The 24,462-nt window shown below is 45.8% G+C and overlaps 1 pseudogene; it reads left to right on the top strand.

Annotated features, from left to right (window-relative positions):
- Nucleotides 1-14,387: 14,387 nt before the first annotated feature.
- On the top strand, nucleotides 14,388-15,326 carry LOC119359011 (annotated as a pseudogene).
- The last annotated feature ends 9,136 nt before the right edge of the window (nucleotides 15,327-24,462 follow it).

Genomic DNA, 24,462 nt, shown 5'->3' with positions numbered 1-24,462 from the left:
AGATTTCAGCCCACCAAAATTCTCTTACAATTGAAGTAAGTTTTGCTATGCTACATTTGCTCAAGAGAATAGTTGACATGTAGTAAACATGCAAAGAAGCAAAAACTTATTTAATGAGGATGAGTCTACCTGCATGTGGTTTAGGTTTAAACTTGTTAATAATAAAGTTGTAGGTTGCAGCTCTCTTCCTACTCGGGGGAATGAGATGGTGACCAAGGTGAATAGTACCAAGGTCCATATTTGGAGCAGGAAAAATATTTTAAATTAAATTCCTAACGGTATTATCCGCGTGTTTACTAAATAAGATGACATATTTATTCCAGTTAGGGGTTTGACCCAAGACAAAATTGAACTGATTAATTATGCGAGCAATAGGATTAGCATCATTGTTATTTGCCTTACCACAAACAATCAGATCATCGGCGAACATCAATGAGTGGATAGGGGGACAAGAGGGGCCCAACTGAATGCCACTGAAATGATTGACATTTAAAGGCTCCTGCATGAAAAGCAACAATTTGTTGGCAGCGAGAATAAAAAGGTATGGAAACAGAGACAACCTTGTCGGATACCTCGAGACCCCCTAAAGTTGTCGAACAATGTTAACTACAAAGGTGGCAGAGGATTTGCATTCAAATATCAGATGCGCAAAATGACCATGCAACCCTTTACATAGCAACACCCTCCTGATGAAGCTCCACTCTATCCTATCAAAGACTTCAGCAAGATCTATTGAAGCGTTAAGGCTTTGTGTTTCCAGGGAGGTAGCTGAAATGAGTGAGCGTTTTCCTGGGCAACAATAATATTATTGGCAAGTCTCCTACCTTGAATAAAAGCTTTGCTGAGATTCATCGTTCATGTATATATGTGATCAGGGAGGAGTACATTACAAATGCTAATGAGTCTAAACTCTTGAAGACTTTTGGCATTATCTTTTTTTTTCAGAATCAATGTAATATATGTTATTTTATCCGAGGGCGACTAATATACTCCCTCTGATCCATATTTTATCCGAGGGAATAGAAACCTCGGACCAACTTGGTTACAACATCATCAATCAATTTCCAAGCTGAGAGATAGAAAGCCACATTAAGGCCATCCGGTACTGAAGACGCATTATTCTTAGTTCCTTTGAGAACCTGTAGAATTTCTTCTTTGTCTGGCATGCCCTCAATAGGTTATTGCCAAGGCGTGAAAGAACATAATGATAACTAGGCAAATTAGAGAGAAAAAAAACAATATCACCAGGATTGCAAAACATGTTATTGTTATGGTCAAGGATCACACTATTCTATTTTGCAAAAAAAAAGAAGAAAAGGTTCACATTATTCTTTTTTCTCCTTTTGAGAGCTAAAAATAAGTGGTGTTCCTACCCCCTTTGGTCGCCCAATGCCTGCCCTGACTGAACCTGCGAAATTCCAGGCGGATGAATATTACAGCAAACACGCTAATATGCGCCCAACTCTCTTTTTTTTGAATAAAATATACGCCCTACTTCATCAAAGTTCAAAACAAATAACTTGAATTCTACCATTCGAAAATGGGTCAGAACAGAACCCGCAAACGAAAGAGCTCGCCGGAAAACCCCATCCCGTGCTCGCTCGTCGCTAATGCTAATCCCCGTTTCCCACAAACCCCCCGCCCCCCTCGCCGCGCCAACCCAGGCACTCCGACTCTGCCCCTTTCGAAGCTTCGAGAAGCTTCCAGGAGCCAGGGTTTCCCGTGCCGATCGATGGCCGTCGCCGACGCGGTGCTTCCCTCGCTGCCCCCGCCGGCGCGGACCGTCGTCGTGGTGCTGGCGCTCGTGCGCTTCGCCCTCGCTCCGATGCTGGCGCTGGGGCGCGTCCTCTGCGTCGCGGCGGGGGCCCTCCCCTACCTGTGGTTCGCGGCCGCGTGGGTCATCTCCGCGGCCTCGGCTGCGCAGGTCGTGGCGCGCCGCGCCTGGGGCGAGAGCTCCGCCCCCTTTTTGAATGCTGAACCGGATCCAGATAGAACTGCAATCGCGTACGCCACGCACAGGCCGCACAGCAGCAGGGCGGCCAGCGCGAGCAAGACAAGGAAGCTGTAGGAAATTGAGTAGGGCCAAGAAGATTTACATGATATATATATATACGCTAGTGGATGAGTAGCAGTAGTGTTTCCATTTGAGTTCATCACTTTCATCTGCATCCTGTTAGAATATAGAGTTGTAATCTCAACCTCCTTCCTTCTCTTGTATTCTACCCAAACTCTTTCTGTCATAACTTTGTACGTCAAGCCAGGCTTCGGCCACGCATCAATATAAACTATCACGCGGCTCCCTCGATGGAGTAGGAACGCTTCATATCTTTTATGGTAATCAGAGCCACCTCTTCTCATATATCTAGCCACAATCCAAAACCCTAGAAACCACACATCATCGTCTCCATGGCTTCCTCCGCCGGCGTCTCCCTCAACCTTGGATCGCCGCCGTCTGAGAAGCTCGCAAGAGGTAATTTCATCCTCTGGAAGACGCAGGTCCTCCCAGCCCTGCGAGGCGCGCAGGTGACGGGGCTCCTGGACAACACCGATGTCGCTCCACCCAAGATGGTGGAGATCACGAAGGCAGACAAGACCACGGCCCTAGAGCCGAATCCCCTATACGGACCCTGGATCGCCAAAGATCAGCAGGTTCTATCATACCTTCTCAATTCCATGTCTCCAGAAATTCTTGCACAAGTTGTTGGGAAAGATTCCACCTTTGAGCTCTGGACGACGGTGACAAATCTCTTCGCCTCACAATCTCAGTCTCGGATTACTAATATGAGAATCGCCATCACCAATACCAAGAAGGGCTCGATGTCAAGCTCGGCGTATATGGCGAAGATGAAAAGTCTTGGGGATGAACTAGCTGCTGCAGGTCGTCCCGTATCTGATCCGGAGATGGTGGACTATATTCTGGCCGGACTGGACCGCGACTACGACCCCGTGGTGGCGGCGATCGGCGCTGTCAAAAACATCATCACAGCCGACGATCTTTTTGCCCAGATTGCTGCCTTTGATCAAAGGATGGAGATGCTAGGCGACTCATCTTCAGGCGGGTTCTATTCATCCGCTAATGCGGTCTACAGAGGCCGTGGCCAGTCCCGTGGCAGATCTCGCGGGCGTGGAGGAAGAGGCCGTGACCGCGGTGACCGACAGTCGTCTTCCTCCAATGGAGGCGGCGGATTCAGAGGCCGTCCTCGACAGCAACAGCAACAGCAGGCTCATGAGCAACAGCATGACTATCCAGAATGTCAGATATGCTACAGACACCATCCAGGAGGTGCACGAGTTTGCTGGTGGCGTTATGAAGAAAACGACCAGGAAGAAAAGCAGGTGCATGCAGTCTCCTATGGCGTGGACACCAACTGGTACGCCGACAGTGCAGCAACAAACCACATCACAGGTGAACTTGACAAGTTGACGATGCGGGAGAAGTACAATGGAGGCGACCAAATTCGCACGGCAAGCGGTTCTGGTATGGATATCACACACGTTGGTAGTTCAATTGTTAAAACCCCCGTGAGAAATTTACACTTGACCAATGTCTTGCATGTTCCTCAAACCTCTAAAAATCTTGTTTCCGTTCATCGATTCACTTTTGATAACAATGTTCTTATTGAATTCTATCCTTATTTTTTCTTGGTTAAGGACTTGAAAACAAGGAGAGTCATTCTTAGAGGACGGTGCGTGGGAGGACTCTACCCACTCATATCATTATCATCATCATCATCTTCATGGTCCAAACAAGCAAATATTGTCACCAAGCTATCTACATCAAGGTGGCATAGTCGTTTAAGTCATCCATCTTCAGTCATAGTTAGATATGTTCTTAGCAAAAATAAACTCTCTTATGAGCCTAGTAGTGAGTCAGTTTGTGATCCGTGTCAACAAGCAAAAAGTCATCAATTACCTTACCCAATTTCTACTAGTGTGTCTACTGCCCCTTTACAACTTATCTTTTCAGATGTATGGGGCCAGCTCCTATTTCAGTTGGTAGATTTTCCTATTATGTAAGTTTTATTGATGACTATAGTAAATTTACTTGGATTTATCTGTTGAAAAAGCGATCTGATGTATTCCAAGTTTTCCTCAATTTCCAAAATCTTGTTAAACGCAAACTGAACTCTAAAATCATTGCTATGCGAAGTGACTGGGGTGGTGAGTATGAAAAACTAAATTCTTTCTTTCAAAAGCTTGGCATATCACACCATGTATCTTGTCCTCATGCTCACCAAAAAAATGGATCCGCTGAAAGAAAGCACCGTCACATAGTTGATATGGGGCTTGCCTTGTTAGCAAATGCTTCCATGCCGCTTAAATTTTGGGATGAAGCATTCTTAACTGCTACATATCTCATCAACTTGCTTCCAAGTAAAGTTATCAAATTTGAAACACCCATTACACGACTTCTTGGTGTCACACCCAACTATACATCTCTTCGTATTTTTGGTTGTGCCTGTTGGCCCAATCTTAGGCCTTACAACACACGCAAACTCGCTTTCCGCTCAAAACGGTGTGTCTTTTTAGGCTATAGCCCCATGCATAAAGGGGTCAAGTGCCTTGATGTTCCTACTGGTCGGGTGTATATATCCAGAGATGTTGTATTTGATGAGTCCGTGTTTCCCTTTGCATCCCTTCATCCTAATGCTGGTGCACTTCTCCGCAAAGAAATTCTTCTTCTTCCTTCACATCTTCGGTCTTTTGATCATGGGGGCGACAACAATTGTACTAACCAATGTGATGATATTCCTGCTGGTACTGGTCTTTCTCTTATGCCTGTGCAGGTCCCTGGAGAAAACGGTGCTCAAAATGACCAAGATCTCGAAAATATGGCTGGTTTTGATCCTATATTTCATGTTGAGGAAGGAGACGAAGCTGGCACAGATGACGAAGAAGATCTGGCGGCGCCTGCCACCCCTGCACGCGCGCAGATCTCGGATCACGCGACCGCATCCGCCTCGGATCAAGCCCCTGATGGCTCCAATCCTGGATCCAGGGAGGGCCACTCCCGTGCTGCCGCGTCAGCTTCAGGCGGGACCAACAGCGGGGCCGAATCCACCTCGCCCCGCGCGCCAGCGTCAGGCGGGACCAGCGGCGGGACCAGATCCTCCCCGCACCACGCGCACCTCCAGTCGCGGTCGGGTGGTGGATCCTCTGCGCCAGTGCCTGCAGAAGGGGCAGCCACACCAGAAGCCACAGGATCCCCTGCGCATATGACAACAAATCAGTCCACTGCATCAGCAGATTCTCCTGGATCTTCTGTGGCAAGTATACCAGCGGTGCAGCGAGAGGTTTCTTCACGTGTTATGACCAGGCTACAGAAAGGTATACGGAATCCTAAAATTAGGAAAGATGGAACTATACCATATGGAATGTTGTGTATTTCAGGAGAACCAACATCGTTGAAGAATGCACTTGATGATCCTAAATGGAAAAAGGCAATGGATGAGGAGTATTCTGCGCTCATGAGGAATAAGACTTGGCATCTTGTACCAAATCAGAGAGGTAAAAATATTATTGATTGCAAATGGGTGTATAGAATTAAGAAGAAGGCAGATGGCTCCATTGACAGATATAAGGCACGTCTAGTTGCAAAGGGCTTTAAGCAACGTTATGGCATTGACTATGAGGACACCTTTAGTCCCGTTGTGAAAGCTGCAACTATCAGACTTGTGTTAGCCATTGTTGTATCCAGAGGATGGAGTTTAAGGCAGCTAGATGTATAGAATGCGTTTCTGCACGGTGTTCTGGAAGAGGAAGTGTTTATGAGACAACCACCTGGGTATGAGAGTAAGAAATTGCCACAGTATGTCTGCAAGCTTGATAAAGCACTCTATGGTCTAAAGCAAGCACCCAGAGCATGGTATTCCAGATTGAGCTCACAGTTAAAATATCTTGGCTTTGTTGCTTCCAAGGCTGACACATCCTTGTTTATTTATAACAAGGCAGGAGTAGTCATTTTTGTGCTTATATATGTTGATGATATCATAGTTGCAAGTTCTTCACAAAATGCTACTAATGCTCTTTTGCATGATTTGAGCTCAGAGTTTGCCTTGAAGGACCTAGGTGATTTGCATTTCTTCTTGGGTATTGAAGTCAAGAAAACTCAAGATGGTATTGTGTTAAATCAGGAAAATATATTCTTGAGCTTCTGTCTCGCATGGGGATGAAAAATTGCAAGCCAATGCCTACACCTTTATCCTCCTCAGAAAGTCTCTCAGCATATGAGGGTGAGCCACTTCAAGAGGAGGAGAGTACAAGGTATAGGAGTACTGTGGGAGCACTACAATATTTAACTCTCACACGTCCAGATATCTCATTTGCTGTCAACAAGGTTTGTCAATATCTTCATGCACCTACTTCTGCACATTGGTCAGCTGTCAAGAGGATTGTGAGATATGTGAAACATACTATGGGAATAGGACTTCATTTCAAACGGTCTAATTCTTCTCTTGTGAGTGCATTCTCTGATGCTGACTGGGCAGGATGTAGTGATGACAGAAGATCAACTGGAGGTTTTGCAGTGTTCTTTGGATCTAATCTTATCTCCTGGAGTGCTAGAAAGCAAGCTACTGTGTCACACTCAAGTACAGAAGCTGAATACAAGTCTTTGGCTAATGCAACTGCTGAGATCATTTGGGTTGAATCACTTCTTGAGGAATTGGGAATCAAGAAGAATCGTATCTCATGTTTATGGTGTGATAATTTGGGAGCAACATATCTGTCTGCAAATCCAGTGTTCCATGCCAGGACAAAGCACATAGAAATTGATTTTCACTTTGTACGAGAAAGGGTTGCGGCAAGGAAACTTGAGATTCGATTTATTCCTTCTAAGGATCAAGTGGCTGACGGTTTTACAAAAGCACTACCAGCAAGACCATTTGAAGAATTCAAGAGTAATCTTAACTTAGGTTAGTTGAGATTAAGGGAGGGTGTTAGAATATAGAGTTGTAATCTCAACCTCCTTCCTTCTCTTGTATTCTACCCAAACTCTTTCTGTCATAACCTTGTACGTCAAGCCAGGCTTCGGCCACGCATCAATATAAACTACCACGCGGCTCCCTCGATGGAGTAGGAACGCTTCATATCTTTCACATCCTTCCATTTTCGAACCATTAATTCCATATATACTCATTCACATTCATGTGTTTTTGTTGAAATTGTTGTCCTTCTTAGCGCGCCGGGGAAATCGCGTGGGAGTCAGCTGCAAATCACTCGTTTAGGCTACCCCGTGCCGCGGTGCTTGGATTGATCACAGATGTGCCCTTCTTCCTGCTACTTGTGACTGGTCTTCTGTTGGCGATGATGTCACATGTGGAGGGATCAATATCTCAGGGAGAAATGGTTGGTTTAGTAGTCGCAGATGTGGGGATTTTTGGTATGCACGCAATATCTTGCATTCTCATCATTCCAGCTCTAGCACTTGGTGTCTGGAGGGAGGACCTGGCGGACCGGAAAGCACCATCGCAGTTTTGTTGAGGTATATACATATATCTCTTCCCCTTTGATTTGAAATATGCACATCAGTCATCAATTGAAAAGATCACATGACTCACAGATACATGGAATCATTTATCTTTTTCTTTTTTGCGAATGATGGAATCATTTATTTTAGTTTACTGCCTACTGGTGTTGATATTTGATAAGATGGAGTATTATTGTATATTATCCAACAAGGATTTTTCTATTTCCTCTAGTCATTGTATTAGCATTCATGATAAAATTGGGACCGTCATGGAACTTAAATTTGTGTGAGTAGACAACTGGTGCAGCTCCTACCATATGCTTTTGTTACGAAGTAATGATAATAAAATGATCAATTCCACGTATTAGAAAAGAGCAATAGTAATTGCTTACAGATTGCCATGCCTTGCTCTGTCCACTGGTCATCATAGTGTAATTCATGAGAATATGTGGGGCTTGTGAGCTCAAGATGGTTTCCATATGTGAAGTTCCTACTGATTAGGCAATCTTTTACCATCAGGTGTTCTGCAATTCAGTGGCTAGTTTTGAGCTAGCCACCATGTACATCGAATTTGCACCTTTGACTTTGAGGCACTCAGCCATCCAAATTAGGCTGTCATGCGGGCCAAGAAGAATTATGCCTCATATGCTGAGTTGCAATTGTTGTCCGTTCCCACTCTTGATCTAAATAATACCTCTCCCTGGTCTAGTTGCAGCGGCATTGTAGTGAGCCTTGCCATGTTGGTATACTACCACTACTACTACTGTACATAGATCAGTACATACAAATTTATAATTTAGTGTGCTTAATATTGATAGACATCTACACAACCGCATTCAAGTTCTAGTTCTCTGCAGCTTATCTGGTGGAACACTGGTTTCTTTATTAACAGACGTAACCCTGAATGGAATTACAAGAGCTGACTCTTTGCTGAAGTTTATGGCTGCTGATAAGTTCTGGGTTATACCTATAGTCATGACTGTAGATTGGTCCACTGGCCACTGCTAGTTTTTTTTTTTCGAAAAGGAGGAATACCCCCGGCCTCTGCATCTGGTCGATGCATACGGCCACTTTATTAATTATTAGCACAAAACCTTACAAAGTCGTACAACAGTAAGACCAAAGCCACCATCTTCGCAACCTCTGTCGCTACTCCTATCTAACTGATGAAGGGGCGCTGATGGTCTGGGCCTAATACCAAACAGACCTCGCAGCCAAACCTAACATCTAAGACCTGAGGTCCCAACCTGGACGCCTGCCGGGTATGGGCACCCACCAGTCCGGCGTGCTCCTCAACCAGGCCGCCCGCCGGGTATGAGGCCGCCACAACCACCTACCACATATCCATCTTCATACTGGCCACTGCTAGTATCGCGTACTCCATGTGTTAGGAGCTCTGGTAATTCAACATTGTAGTGTTCTAGTGTTTAGTTGCTGCTGGGAAGTCTGGAGTACGTGACCATATAATGTGTTGTATATCACCCTGCGGAGGACAATGCTTTTCTAGTAGAATTCGCCATGTTCGCACTTATGTTGGATGGCTATCACTCTAATTTTTTGCAAGTCATTAGCCTTTGTGGCAGTCATCATAGAATGTTCCGTTTGCGGCGGATGTTAGGGCTTTGCAGTTTTGTGGAGTACCTTGTTTGTGTGTTGTGGGGGCGGCATGGCATGGGCCGAGCTCAAATGTTTGGTAGCTTAAACTCCAAAAAGGTAGGCGATGGTGGTATTAAATATATCACTACAAATGTTTAAACTGATGGGTTATCTGTGAGAAATGTTTTGATCTTGACTGTGATTCATGTGGAGTAAAATTTCCCTATATTGTTCTTCAGATTGTTGAAAGAGAATAAAAATTGGAGGAACTATGCATTAGAAAGAAAGACACTCAAATCTGTGAGAAATGTTTCAGAATTTTGCGTGGCGGTTATGTACGGAGAGTCTCCCAACGTGGAAGAACAAACAAAGATGAGGGCTTGAAGTATCAAGTCTGTGTCCGATCTGTGCTGTGGAAACTGAAGATAATTTCCACCCTGTTCTTCCGTGCCCGTTGGCTCGTCAACTATATGAGGCCATGTCGGAGGTGTGGAAATTGCCAGCAATCGAAACGATTATGTACACAGGCAAAGAATGGTTATTTCAGCTCCTGGAAAAACTGGACCAAACCACACGCAGCATACTACTATTTACGTTCTGGAGGTGTTGGTATGTGCGTAATGAGGTGGTGCATCAGAAGCCTGCCCCACCAGTGAATGCATCATGCAGATTTCTTCAGAGCTACTTGGAGTCGCTCATTGCAATCAAAGTAAATGGAGATATGGACCCCCGGAAGGGCAAGATGAGCTGTTTACTCATTGCTAAACCCCCTCGAGTTTGTACAACAGAGCCAGAATTGAAGTGGGATCCGCCCAAGCGAGGATGGGCAAAACTGAACACTGATGGGTCCTATGACGCCGGTGGTTCTGCCGGATCAGGTATGATCCTACGAGATGAGGTGGGTGGTATTATCTTCTCTGCGTGTAGGCAGCTGTTTTCATGCCGGGATGCGCTGGAATCGGAGCTTACTGCATGTATGGAAGGACTGTCGTTGTCATTACAAAGAAGTGAAGCACCCATTGCTATGGAGATGGACTCGCTCATGGCTGTTTCCATGATCCAGGGGGAGGGAGTTGACAGATCAGTATATGCCTCCATAGTGAATGAGATCAAGTACCTTAGAACTTTGAGAGAGACGTGTATTACTCATGTATCCCGTAGTCAAAATAAAGCTAGTGATTGTTTAGCAAAGTTTGCTAGAGTTAGTCAAAGAACTGTGACGTGGCTACGATCGGGCCCTCCCAGTGTCCTAGATTTGGTGCAAGATGATTGTAAAGACCTTTTGAATGAGTAATACATGGTTTTTTCCCCGCAAAAAAACTTGTTCGATGTTTCTGGTGTGTTTTTTCTGGAGATTCTGACATTTTTATATTCCAAGTTTCTTTTGTGGACGGCATCATATATGCATGATAGACTATGGTCCATATTGTCAATTTTTCAGTTCGTTGCATTGAACTGCAGCAGCATCTTGAATCTACTTCTTGAAATTGCTGCGTTATCCCCAAAAGGAGGGTAGGGATGTAGGATCAAGCAGATAGATTATATTTTTTATAATATGAGCCGTATGCATCTTTCTGATACAGAGGCTGGGGTAAACCCCCTTTTTGAAAAAAAAAAGGATCGAGCAGATCTGTCAGATGCTTCCTCAAAGAAAACAAAAAAGAAGTCAGTTGCTTTTGACAATAATTGTTTTCCTTTCCGGCTGGTTCTTCCTTAAAAATATACCTAATTGTGCAGCCATCATAGTTCGACCCTAGGCTCAAAATTCAGCTTTGCTAAAACCTTTTTCTCGCAAACAGGCGATCTTCTCTTCTATGCTCTAGCTTGGAACTTTTTTTTGAAACAAATGCAAAAGATTTGCCTCTTCAATTAAATAAGGGAGAGTAGAGTTTAGAGTATTTTACAACGCACTCACAAATGCGGCATGGCAATTATTCGTACACTATGATGTTCCCTAGTTTATGTGCGCTGGCGGTCACCCAAAGTTTCTAAAATGTTGGTAAGAAGGATCGTCGGCGGCGCGCTTTTATGGCGAAAAACGCGGGCATTTCTCTCGTTTCAAATGGCCCAAGAAATGAGCATGGTGAGGGAGGCCATTGCGTTTCGTTTAGGAATATTATCGTCGGTCCTTTTTGGCCACCACATGTTGACAACGGTTTTATCCAAGTGCCACTCGGAGGTGTCCACGTGTGCAAGTCTAAGCTTTTTTATGATCAATCTCCAAAGCCTAAGCGTGTAGTGACACTTGAAGAAGAGATGTGTCCCTGTTTCTTGTTCCCTCTTGCAAAGCGGGCAAAGGCCACAGTTTGGCCAACCACGCTTCTCCAGACGATCGGATGTCCAAATCCTATCTTGAAAAGCCAACCAAACAAAGAATTTAACCTTTGGAGGTGCCCAAGCCTTTCAAACCATGCGGTCCATGGGGGAGAGGGTCAAACCTAGAAACTGAGCCTTGTAGGCAGAGCTCGCCGTGTATATCCCGTCGTTCGTATGCTTCCAAATGATATCATCTTCTGCTTGCATATCAAGGCGGAAGTCATGCACGAGCATCCAAAGGTTGAAGAATTCCGAGATGTGGTTGACAGATATAGTGGTGTCTTGCTTCATTTCGAGGATCCAAGCATTCCCCTTAAGAGCCTCACGCACCCTCCAATTCTTTTTTTAGGCCTAAAAAATTAGCGGTGCAATGTCCTTGGGTTTGCGACCAAGAAGTCAAGGGGAGTCCCAAAAAGGCATTTTGGCGCCATCCCAGATGGTGATAGTCGTAGATGCATAGAAGAACTCGTAGTTCTCTTCAATGCAGGGGTTGCCAAGACCAACCCAAAGTTTTCAGGACTCCTTCCATTCAAACCACAACCATCGCAACCGCAATGCCCTTGCGAACTTTTCGGTATTGAGCACCCTAAGGCCACCGTACTCCTTTGATCTACAAACCGCATTCCAGTTGACCTTACATTTGGCTTGCGTGGTCTTTTTCGCACAAAGCTCTCTCAAGCTTGTTGAGGCTATCCAGAGTGCTAGGGGGCACGATGAGAGGTGTGATAAAAACACCATTTGGGAGGAAATGACCGACTTGACAAGGGCGTTCGCAAAAGATAATACAAGGGAACTTTCAAAAGCTAATATAAGGGAACAGACTTACAATCAGGAGACTGGATTTTCCCCCCGTAATGGTAGCTGGCGAGCATCCACTATATATAGAAGCGATGGCAAGCGAATCATCTTTGCTGTCAGTTGATAATGTAACTGCAATGCCGCCTCAAGAAACTGCCACCTCTCCCCTCTCCCTCTCCCTCTCAACTAGAACTAGGCGAACATTTGCAAATGCCATTCTCCCTGGTGAACGTTCCCCAGTTATGGGCGTCCTTTAAAAAATACTTTCATTTGAATCATCCGAAGTCCAAAGGCTCTAGTTCATCTTCCATGTCCAACTCAAACCCTACACCCTCCAAAGTGGAGCCAGCACGCTGCACTGTCTCCGCCTCTCCGATGAGGTTATGGTGAGCCCTCGCCCACGATGCCTCTACCAGCCGCAGCGTCGCTGACTTGAGCTCGGCGGCCATAAACCCTAACGACAATGAGAGCAAAAATAAACAAAACCATCCGCATCACCGAACCCTCTTCAAAGCCTGCGTCGGCGAGGCCTCGTCGGGACGCCGCAGCTGGCCACGTCGCTCCGCCTCGTTGTTCCGCTTCATCTTGAGGATTCAACCGAAGCTAAAAAAAATCTACGGTCAAGCGCACTAATACAAATACTACTCCAAAGTTCAAGATAAAAAAATTCAATTCTACTCCCTCCTTCCTACTATAATATAAGAGCATTTTTGACACTAAATGTGTGAGCGTGCTTAGTGGTCAAAAACGCTCACACATTTAGTGTAAAAAACACTCTTTTATTATGTGGCACTTAGTGTAAAAAACGTTCTTATATTATGAGACTAAGGGAGTAACATTACACTCACCATTTCAGCATGCTCGATTAGAACCGTAAGAGCATCTCCAGCCGTTCAACCTCCCAGGGCGCCGAAAAAGAGAGCCGCCTGGGGGTGAGCCGGCGCTAGATTGGCGCGTGGGGGCGACTTTGTTCCCAGTCGTCGGCCCATAAGTCGCCCTGAGTTCGGCGATGTTCCGTACAAATATATGAAAACTCGACGATTTTGGCACGAACTCGGTGAAACTTCATTAAAATTTGTACAAAAAATATGAAAACATGCAAACTACGCCTAAACTACGCCTAGCCGCCACCGCGCGCCGTCGTCTTCTACATGCCGAGAAGCCTGTAGAAACGGTATAGTCGCCGCCATCACCATCATCGTCGTCGTCGTCGTCGCGTGCCTCGCCTGTGCCGTCGGTGTCCCTGCTGCAGCCCTAGCCAGGGTCGCCGACACGCGGTGGACGCCACCCTCCTCGCGCCCGCGGCGCCGGGCCTGGAGCTCAGCGTCGAGGGTGCGGCCTGGCACGCCCCACCACTCGCGCCGCCCGTCGGCGTTGAGGCGGCCTCGCGGGATGACGCCGTTGGTGGAGGCGATCTGCTCCTCGCGGCGGCGTTGGAAGTACATGGTCCAGAGGGTGTGGCTGTCGGCGGCATAGCGCGGCTCGTTCCGCTGCTCCTTTATCAGGGATGAGTGGATGCGGAGGGGTTGCTTTCTGCGCCGGAGAGAGGGAAAATGAGAGCTGTGGCGTTCATCGGCGGGGAGGTCACCTTTTATAGCCGCAGTTGGGGCGGCGACGGGCTGCATGCCGGGCGACGCGTAACGGGACAAGGTGGGACGCGCGTCGCGGCGCGTTCACTGCGCCGCCCGTGAGGCATCAATGGAGGCTGACCGGCGCGGCAGCGCGGCAGTCTTTGCATTGATTCCCGCGGGAACCGAGGCAATGAGGGCGACGAAGCCTGTCTCGCTGGCTCGGCGAACCCATCCTCTTTCGCGCCAAAAACGCTCGCCCAGGCGTCTCCGGGCGCCCCCAGCGTGCTGGTTTCGGCCTGAATCCGCCGACACTAGTTTCGGTCCAAACTAACAAAAAACAGGCTTTTAAGGACGCGACTAGACCGATTTCTGGGTACCGGTACGGAAAAATCGTCGGGGAAAGCTATTGAAGACGCAGCTGGAGATGCTGTAAGCATGCTCGGTTAGAACCGGAGTCCACTAGTAGAAACTGAACCCGGAAGCGGCACAGCTCACCGGAAACCCCCCCTCCAGACTCCCGTGCTCGTCGCTAATCCCCATTTCCCACAAACCCGTCTGCCCCTCGCTGCGCAGCCCAACCACTCCGCCCCCATCGAGTGCGAGAAGCTTCGAGGAGCTAGGGTTTCCCGTACCGATCGATGGCCGTCGCCGACGCGGTGCTTCCCTCACCGCCGCCCCCGCCCGTGCGGATCGTCGTCGTGATGCTGCTGCTCTTGCGCTTCGCCCGCGTCCTACGCGTCGCGGCGGGGGCCCTCACCTACGTGTGCTCGTCGGTCGCGTGTGTCTCCTCCCGGGCCGCGGCTGCGCTGCTCGTCGCGCACCGCGCCTGGGGCACGCGCTCCGGCCCCTTCCTGTTCCTCCAGGCGCTCATGTACGGGGGTCTCAAGGTCTGCGTCCTCAGCGTCCTTGCGTCGTTCTCGCTTGCCGTCCTGATGTGTGCGTCCAGCGCGTGGCATACGAGATTGCAGTTCGAACTGGATCCACTTCGGAATACAATAAGGTGTCGTGCGAATTAACAAACTCCCTGTGATCTTTATTCCGGTCCAATTGCAGCAGTATATAGGCAAGTGTTATGATTATGATCTTCGGAGTAATTCAGTTGCCATATATATTGTTGTCAAATTAATTTCGTGCTTCAGGTTGTCCTGAACTCCTGATGAGCAGTAGTAGTTTTTTTCCATGTGTGTTCACCACTTCATTTGCATCCTACCATTTCCGAACCATTCAATATATACTACGTATGGTTTTGTTGAAATTGCTCTCCTCCTCAGAGCCGCTTCATACCAATCAAGCGGGAGCCGCTTTCACACTTGTTTAGGCTTCCGCGCACCGCGGTGCTTGGAGTGGCCGTGGATGTGGCTTTCTTCCTGCTAACGGTCGCTGGTCTTCTGGTAGCGACGATGTCGCCGCACGTGGAGGGTTCGAAATCTCATGGTCAAATGGCCGGTTCCGTGATCATGGAAGTGGGGTTATTTGGTATGCTTGTGACAGCTTGCTTTGTTACCATCCCAGCGTTCATTCTGCATGCCTGGAGGAATGACCAGGCGGAATGGAAAGCACGGTCACAGTGCTGTTGAGGTATACCTCCCCCTTTGCTTTGCTCCCCTGTTTCTGTGAGCCATATGATCATTTCTATTACTATCTGCATATTTTGTTGTAGCCTCCTAATAGCATGAAAACAGTCCTCCAGTGTTTTTAATTAATTATTGCCTACTGGTGTTGATATTTGTTAAGATGGAGAATCATTGTATATAAAACCAATAATGAGGTTTTTGCTATTTTCTTTGCTCATTGCATACTAAATTGGGATTGGCATTGATCTTAAATTGTGCAAGTAGCCAACGAATGCAGTTCTACCGTATGCATTTGTTATGAAGTGATGATAATAAAAATGATCAGTTGCACATATTAGAAAAAAGCAAATTAATTGCCCATGGTCCATCGTTCACTGTGATCGTTGTATCTTTGCAGCGAGTGAGATATAACAATGTTTGCATGCTTCCAAACTGTTTGCAAGCACCTTTCTTGAGTTTTCTTGTCATTGCTAATGTCTCCATTGAAACCAATGGAAAGACCCAAAGTTTTGAAGTTTTGGCTATGCATATGAGTCTACACTTCTTAGCTGCATTTGGCATTTATGACTTTGTACCATGTTCCCTCACTCTGGTTAAAAGAAGTGAACTGTTTTTGTCTGGAGTACGCAAATTGCGTACCATAGCTTTATAGAAGGCAGAGGTAAATGTAGAAGAAATATCCAAGCCACTCACACCACAAGGCGATGCAAGAGCAACGAGAAAACTCTTAACTCTTAAAACCATGCACTACTCCTCTGCCTTCTATAAACCATACCCACAAGGCGATGCAAGAGCAATGAAACTCCTAAAATCTTTGAACAGATTCTTGAGTTTTCTTGTCATTGCTAATTTCTCCATTGAAACCAATGGAAAGACCCAAAGTTTTGAAGTTTTGGCTATGGCATACGAGTCTACTCTTCTTAGCTGCATTTGGTATTTATGACTTTGTGCCATGTTCCCTCACTCTGGTAAAATAAGTGAACTGTTTTTTTCAGGGGTATGCAAATTGCATACCATGGCTTTATAGAAGGCAGAGGTAAATGTACAAGAAATATCCAAGCCACTCTCAACACAAGCTAGTGCAAGAGCAAAGAAACTCCTAAAACCATACACCACTCTTCACTAAAGTGTTGAACTCCTCTAGCTCCGGCAAGAGCCCACACCTTGAGCTCTTGAAAGATTTTTGAAGCCAATACCCATTCAGATACCGTGTCATGCCTACCAAACACTTGTCCATTCCGTTGCTTCCAAGTACTCCAACACACAATAGTGATCATCGAATCAAACCCTTTCCTGTACCTTTTAGGAATGTGTTTGCGATTAGAGCTCCACCAAGATTAAAGACGATCTGTCATGTCGGCAGCAGCGCCAAATCAATCCTCGCCCTCCTGAAGCAAAGATACCATACCTGGTGGGAGTAGACACGTTGCAACAAAATATGGTCCACAGTATCTTATTGATCACATAGAAAGCACGATTAGCTCTGTTCCTGCAAACCTTGCCTCAATCTCCAATCCGAGGTCCACAGTCGATATTGCAGCGCAAGCCACATAAATATCTTACATGGCAGGGGAGCCCAACACTGCTAAACCGTCGATGCACATTGGAACCTGATGGCACCCTCCCACAGCATGTGATATGTAGAAGCTGAGGTGTACTGAACGTTCCACTTCCATATCGCAACATCTTCCTGATCAGGGGAGATTTGCATGGGCAGCAGAATCTCCCAGAGCCAGATGAATTGCACTACCCCATCGGTAGAGAGCTCTCCAATGTCAGATGCCCAGCTGCGAAGATACAGACCCTCTTTAACCGATCTGCGACTGATCACCTGGGTCCGGACGTGCACCACAACAATTGGCGTAATTTCCGCCAGACTAGCACCATTAATCCAGCGGTCTCTCCTGAATAAAATTCGATTCCTGGTTCCCACCTGCCATCGCACCAAGCTGTCGAACGCCTCCTGGACCTGAGGATGAGGTGACATGTTCAATCCCTTCTAGGTTCTAGTATCGTCCGTGCGCTTCAACCATTCCCAACGTAGGTGCAATACCTTGCCTCCTGAGATCAATCACTCCCAAGCCTCCGAGGCATCCTGGCCTACAAACACGTTGCCACGTCACCTGGCAATTCCCACCATGGATTTCTTCTGTCCCAGCCCAAAAGAAGGCCCTGCAGCCCTTGTCAACACTCAACGCGATCAGGCGCCCACTTCGGAGCGTCTGCCACAATCAGGTGATGTGTAGGACAGGTTCTGATAACATTGTTCACAAGGATCAGCCGTTCTGGCCTGGTGATCAAACCTCTCTGCCATCCTGGAAGTAATCACAGCACCGAATCAATTACTGGTTGCCACTCTGACCTCGTATGCTGTAGCCCCAAATATTTGCAGGCAAAAACTTCCATCTTCCACTGCATCGCCGCAGCCACCACCTCCCTCTTCCACATGGATCATAATGACCGATGACTTGTTGAAGTTCACTTGAAGACCCAAAGCAGCTCCATAAATGCGTAGAGATTCGTGGACACAACAGCAAATCGATCGCCCTCGGCCAGACGAATAGTACTACATCATCCGCATAAATAGAGTCTCTGGAGAGGTGAGCATCCTGCAATGCGCTGAGCACTCCACACTCGTGCTCTCGGGTGACCATGGAGGTCAAGGTGTCCATGGCGATCACAAAAAGGAGGGGTGAGAGCAGATCTCCCTGACAAAGCCCACGTGCGTGGATGAATTTCGCCCCACCCGAGCCATTTACCACCACTCGAGAGCTAGCCGTTGTGAGTAGGATAGCAACCGAGGCTCTCCAGATCTTTGAGAATCCTTTAGCTCGCAGCATCTCGAACTGGAAGGGCCATGACAGAGAGTCAAAAGTGCGAGATATGTCTAACTTAAGCAACACACCCTTGGCCTTCCACTTGTGCAACTTCCTCGCTAACTGCCGGACAAGCATGAAATTATCATCTATATTTCTCCCTTTTACGAACGCTGATTGGTTCACCATTACCAGATCTTCCATATGTCAGCTGAGTCTCGTCGCGAGCAATTTAGTGCATATCTTCCGTACACTGTGAAACCAGCTAAACGGATGAAAGTCAGCGATCGTGCATGCATCCGGCTTTTTTCGAATCAGCGTGATCAGGGCTTAATTTAATCAGCCAAAACTGCGGCCGTTATCGAGAAACAGCTTATGAATCGCTGCCATGACATCTCCTTTAATGATCACCCACACCTTCTGGTAGAACAAGCCAAAGAAACCATCGGGGCCAGGTGCGCAATCTGCCGGCATCTCCTTGATTACCGCCCAGACTTCCTCTTCAGAGAAAATCAGGTCTTGATCACTAAGATCCACCTGGGCAATGTCAAGGAAATCCAAATCAAGAGCATGCTCTCTTGCCTGTGTTGTTCCCAGGAGATTCTTGTAAGCAGCATGAGATAATTCCTCTTTTCTGCGTTGATCCGTAATGGTGTTAGGGTAATTGCCGGTATATTTTTTTTGTTTTACTCCCATTGTCAATAAGATTAAAAAACTTCGTATTAGTATCTCCGTCACTCAGCCATGTAATACGCGAGCTCTGTCTCGTGATCATACGCTCAAGCGATACAAAACCCAGCACTAGCTGCTTCAACGTGCGTCTCAAAAACCTCTCCGCGCAGAGAGATCTCCATTTCTGAGCACAATCGAGGCGCAAAATCACATAATTTGTGACGGCGATATGCAACTTCACATTACCAATGCGCTTTTGTCCCCAAGCCGTGAGATAGCGCGCCGTGTTTCTCAATAGCAAATCCAAGTGCTTGAACGGGTCAGTAATGGTTGTGTCGCAGACCCACGCCTCTTTGTCTGCCTCCTATAAACCCTCAAGTTTTGCCCAGGAAATCTCGAACATGAAGTGCTGCCTTGGTTGGATGCGCTCACTCAGCGCCAAATGAAGCAGACAATGATCAGAGTATGCCGTGGATAGCGCCTGAAGGAAACAGTCTGAATTCTCCAATTCCCAATCCACTGAGACAAAAACTCTGTCAATCTTGGTAAGCGTGGGTGATTCCCGCTCGTTACTCCACGTGAACCTGTGCCCATGCAAGTACAGTTCTTTGAGGCCATTATCATCAACAAACCGCTTGAATCTTCCCATCACTCTTCAGTCCAGGTTAGCATTATTCTTGTCAGATGCGTGTAGAATCAGGTTAAAATCCCCTAACACCAACCATAGGCCAGGACAAAGCTGGCGGTGAGCCGAGAGCTCCTCCAGGAACTGCATCTTCTCCTGATCCTCTTGGGGTCTGTAAACAACCGAAAGCCACCAAGGTGCACCCTCCGACGGCGAAACATAGCCCGTGATGAAGTTTGTATCATTCACAAAGTTAGAAATCTGTAGCATGGAGGAATTCCAGGTGATAAGGGCCCCTCCCTTAGTCTCGCACGCAAGAAGGTAAGCATAACCACATAAGATGACCCAAAACATTCCATAATAGTGTACTGGTCGATCACCGCCAGTTTAGTCTCCTGGATACAGAAAATTGCAGCATGTAATGAGTCAGCAAACTCCCTTAGTCTGGCATGCAGGAAGGTAAGCATAACCATTGTAAGACAATCCAAAACATTCCATAATAGTGTACTGGTCGATCACCGCCAGTTCAGTCTCCTGGATACAGAAAATTGCAACATGTAATGAGTCAGCAAACTCCTTAAGCGCCTTCCTCTTTCCTGGACTGTTAAGCCCCCTATCATTGCAGCAAACAATCTCCAGGTTAAGGCCTGACATAATGGAGAGCGGTGTCTCCATTGCCATCATCCAACAGCCTATGCTGACACTGCCAGTGTCAGATCTCCATCCACTCCAAGATCGATGGGGATAGCTTTCCCAAAGATAGAAAAGTAAACTGTTTGACCACTTTTGTTATGAAGTTATGATAATAAAAACGATCAGTTCCTTTTACATATTAGGAAAAAGCAATATTAATGGCCTACGCTTCATCGTCCCCTGTGATTTTTGTATCTTTGCAGCGAGTGAGATTATAACAATGTTTGCATGCTTCCAAACTGTTTGCAAGCACCTTTCTTGGGTTTTCTTGTCATTGCTAATTTCTCCATTTAAGCCAATGGGAAGACCCAAAGTTTTGAAGTTTGGCCATGGCATATGAGTCTACTCTTCTAAGCTGCATTTCGCATTTATACTTCGTACCGTGTTCCGTCACTCTGGTAAAAAGAAGTGAACTGTTTGACCATGTAAATAAATAACATGACGGTAAAATGACACACCTCTAGTCATTTTAACAACTATCAACTTCTATGTGGCGCTATGCCCACTACATTTTGGTAGAATTGCCATTGTGACTTTGTCTGCTGTTGACTCAGTTTAATGCTTTTATACTTCAGTAAAAATAAGTAAACTGTTTGATCACGTACATAAATAACATGACAGTAAATGTGTGCACATCTAGTACTTTAAGGTGGTGCTGTGCCACTACATTTTGGTAGATGTCCGTTTGAGAACAGTTAATATCTAATGTTGCAAGTTCATATCATCAGTTGTGTGTTTGTTAGCACTACCAATTGAAAGGATGAGAAAGATACGAATTCTATAATATCTCACAAGATAGAAGTTACTTCATTGCTGGAAAATGAGTGGCATGGGCTTTAGATTTACACGACTTAAAGTTGAAAATAGTCCCTCCGTCTGGAAATAAGTGTCTCAACTTATGTACAACTTGCGACACTTATTTTGGGACAGAGGGAGTATACTATTGGATGCTTAATGTTGATTTGGCAATGTTCTTTTATGTGGTAATTTAATCAAATCTTGGGCCGGTTATTGGCAGATGAAGCTAAGAAGAGAGGGTGTCCGCAGAATTTGGCAAGGAGCTACAGTGCCCATTCTGCTGATGGTTGTGAGTGATCCCAACAGATGCAAGTTTTCAGAGGAAAAACAGCCTTTGAATACTTGCTTCTTTCTACTATTAGTAGATCCTAATCGTCATTAGCCATGGGAACTTTTGTAGACTTGCTTATTTCTGATATTACTAGACTGTAATCATCAATAGCCGTGAAGTTTGTGGGTCATTATAGATCTGGTGATGATGTTCGATGCTACTCCAGGCTACTTGCTTACAAGTTTGCACTGGAGTATTGGTGTATACATGTTGGTAGAATTTGTGTCCTGTTTGTAATACCCCGTTGGAAGGAAATGCTTCCATTCCATGAGACATTAATCTGGTGATGAATTGGTATGACTGCCGTCGGTTTGCATTCTTATGTTGTATGCATGGTAGTAACGTTCTGCAAGTGGGCTATGTCTGCGTTGCCATGCATTTCGACTATCCTCGTGGTTATGTTTATCTACTGCCATCGTGGTCATTGGGTCCTCTGTTAGAATGTTAAACTCTACCTGCTGGCAGGCTTGTGTTGTCGTTTTCATCCTCGTATTGGCTGCTGAAATTCGTCTACATTTTTAACGTTATGATGATTAATACTATGACCAGAGATACAAATTCACAATCAGTTTTGGATATTTGGTAAATAAATTTGCATTGATTATCTATGTTACACAGACGAGCTTAACCATTAAGAGGGCGCGCTAGATCGGTTTGTTCATTCATCAATTTGTTATTTGACAACAAAATGCATGTGTAAATTGAAGAAGCCCTCTAACTTTGATTATTTTCCGTTTTCTGTTAAATAAGTTAAGACAAATTCTTCGCACAAAATCTCTCAATGTAAGAATGAATTAGCCTAAAAAGCAATGGTCAAAAAATAGGTTAGACATTTCTATCCAATTTTTGTTTGCAAGATTCGCTACTGTCAAAAAAGATGTGTGCCCTTTTTCTTCCATTTTACTAAAATTCAGTCGATTGAATTTCCCTTTCGTTCTTGGTAGAATTCTCGATCCTTGGATCTCGTCGGCAATCGCAATGTGGGCTGCCCGTCATGGATGAGGTGTCTGCTTGCCTTGGTTTTGTATCGTTGAAAACTGTCACATGCTTTACCCAATTTTCTTTTGTCGAACCGTAACATCTGAAGGCACTTCTCTGATATATGCATGATGGACTGTGGTCCATAGCGTCAATTTTTCATTACATTGTATTGAACTGCAATTGTATTGTTTTTATCTAGTTACTGGGTGTGTTTTCTCTTTCAAACTGATTATCATCCAAATCTATTTCCAGGCGAAAGGATCTATCAGGACTTTCAGTTGCTTTTGACAATATAGTCCTTTCCTTTCAAGCCCTTTTTCAATGAAAATTTACCTAATTATGCAATCATAATAATTTGACATTAGGTCTTGAAACTTCCAAAATACTTCAAACTAAATAAAGTGGGTGTTGACCATTTCCCTCAGAATTTTTCAACTTCAAATTGAGGATCCCGATTGAGAGTTTTTTTAATTCAAAAACCATAACTGAAACTCAACTCAGTATTATTTCGTCGGAAAGAAAATTTGGTAATAAATTTAGACATTTCGCCCGGTGGCTTGAACAAGAAATTCAGTAATTCTTGTAAAAAAAAGAAATTATGTAATTGTGCAGGATCGCATCAGGCACTCACCATTTCCACGTACCCGGTTAGAGCATCTCTAGCAGACAATTTAAAACCGCAACCCTTATAACCGGGATAAGGGCTGAGAAAAGCATGTTTTAAGGGCCGAAATCGGCTGCGGCCGAACAGAGCCCGCAAACTAGAGATAACAGTAAACCACACAATGCAATTGACCGCGATTTTGACAAATAAACACAAATTTTGAGAATTCAAATACAATTTTGGGGACATTTGAACATAGTTTTTGCGCAACAACCCAAAGGACATCGCATCCATCATCACTCCATCATCATCATCATCATCATCATCATCATCATCACAAGATGAAATCTTCACCACCACCATTGCCACCACCACTTGCCGAACCACCACCGAACCTTGGCACTGCATGGTCTCTTGTGGCTAGCCTTCTCCTCTTCAAGATCTCCAACCTTGCCATGTCATGCCATTCTTTGGTGACCATCCATCTATTTTCGATTCATCATCATGATCTTGTTCTCCTCTTGAAGGAGCTTGGCCATGGCTTTTGTTCTCATTGGCCATGGCTCTTCTCTCCTCAATGGCGGTCTTGCGCACGGTCTCCTCGTTGAGTACTTGTCACTTCTCTTCCTTCTCTTGAGCCTTCTTCTTGGCCAACTCCTTTTTTGCCTCCAATGTCTTGATCACCAATATCTCATTGGACTTAACCATATGATCTAACTTGTCCCACAAGCTTGATGCCTCCGCTTCCTTCTTGGTTTTGTCCTTGGCCTTTTTGTTTTCATCGGGCTTGTTCTTGGTGAGTGCACCTCTCTTCGGTGGGGATTCTTTGTCAATCACCTTCCACTTCTCGCTATCTTTAAGAAATTCCCAACAATGCTCTAGTTGAAATGCTTTTTTATCGGAAGTTTCCATGTCCTTGTACCTTTTCTTGCGCAATTTTGTCCTACAAAATGAAAACAGAGCCAAATTATGCAACCACTCCGACGGCTACAAAAGATTTGCACAACTTGGGACATGAAAACAAACTCACATAATCGGATTCAACGGTACCACTTGGAGGTGCATTGCGGACTTGCGTCAAACAAGCAACCCAACGGCTACAAATCGACTTGATCATGTCCCAACGACCTGGGAGAGACCGAAAGGTGTGTGGCGTCATGTTGGGATACTTTGCCATCATGCTCAGGTACTGATCCTCTATCCTTTGCCAATACCGCTTAGCGGTTTGGTCAGCGGCGGTGCATGCATCAAGAGACACCGATTCCCAAGCCTTGATCAAGTTTTTTTATCTTCCAATGGCGTGTAGTTCTTTGATCTTGCGCGTGATTTTGCTTGCGCTGCGTCGAACACCCCCTCGTCAACCTCCTCCACATCATCTTCTTCCTCACCATGACCGTGCACGCCACAATCCATCTCATTGTAACAGTAATCACCGATCGGAGCTTGATCGATGTCGATGGTGTTGTCGTCCAACATTTGCACGAAGTCGGCAGTCGCATCATTCAAACCAGCGCTACAATTTCACTCAACAAGTCACGGACACGCGGAATGGAGAAAAGTGAAAGAAGTGCAAGAAACCGAAGCGTCATACCTTGCGCCCATTCTGCCGAACACCTCGG

This window comes from Triticum dicoccoides, chromosome 2A, assembly GCF_002162155.2.
Source record: "Triticum dicoccoides isolate Atlit2015 ecotype Zavitan chromosome 2A, WEW_v2.0, whole genome shotgun sequence".
NCBI lineage: Eukaryota > Viridiplantae > Streptophyta > Magnoliopsida > Poales > Poaceae > Triticum > Triticum dicoccoides.
The sequence above is the reverse complement of the archived record's forward strand: the minus strand, read 5'-3'. Positions and strand labels throughout refer to the sequence as shown.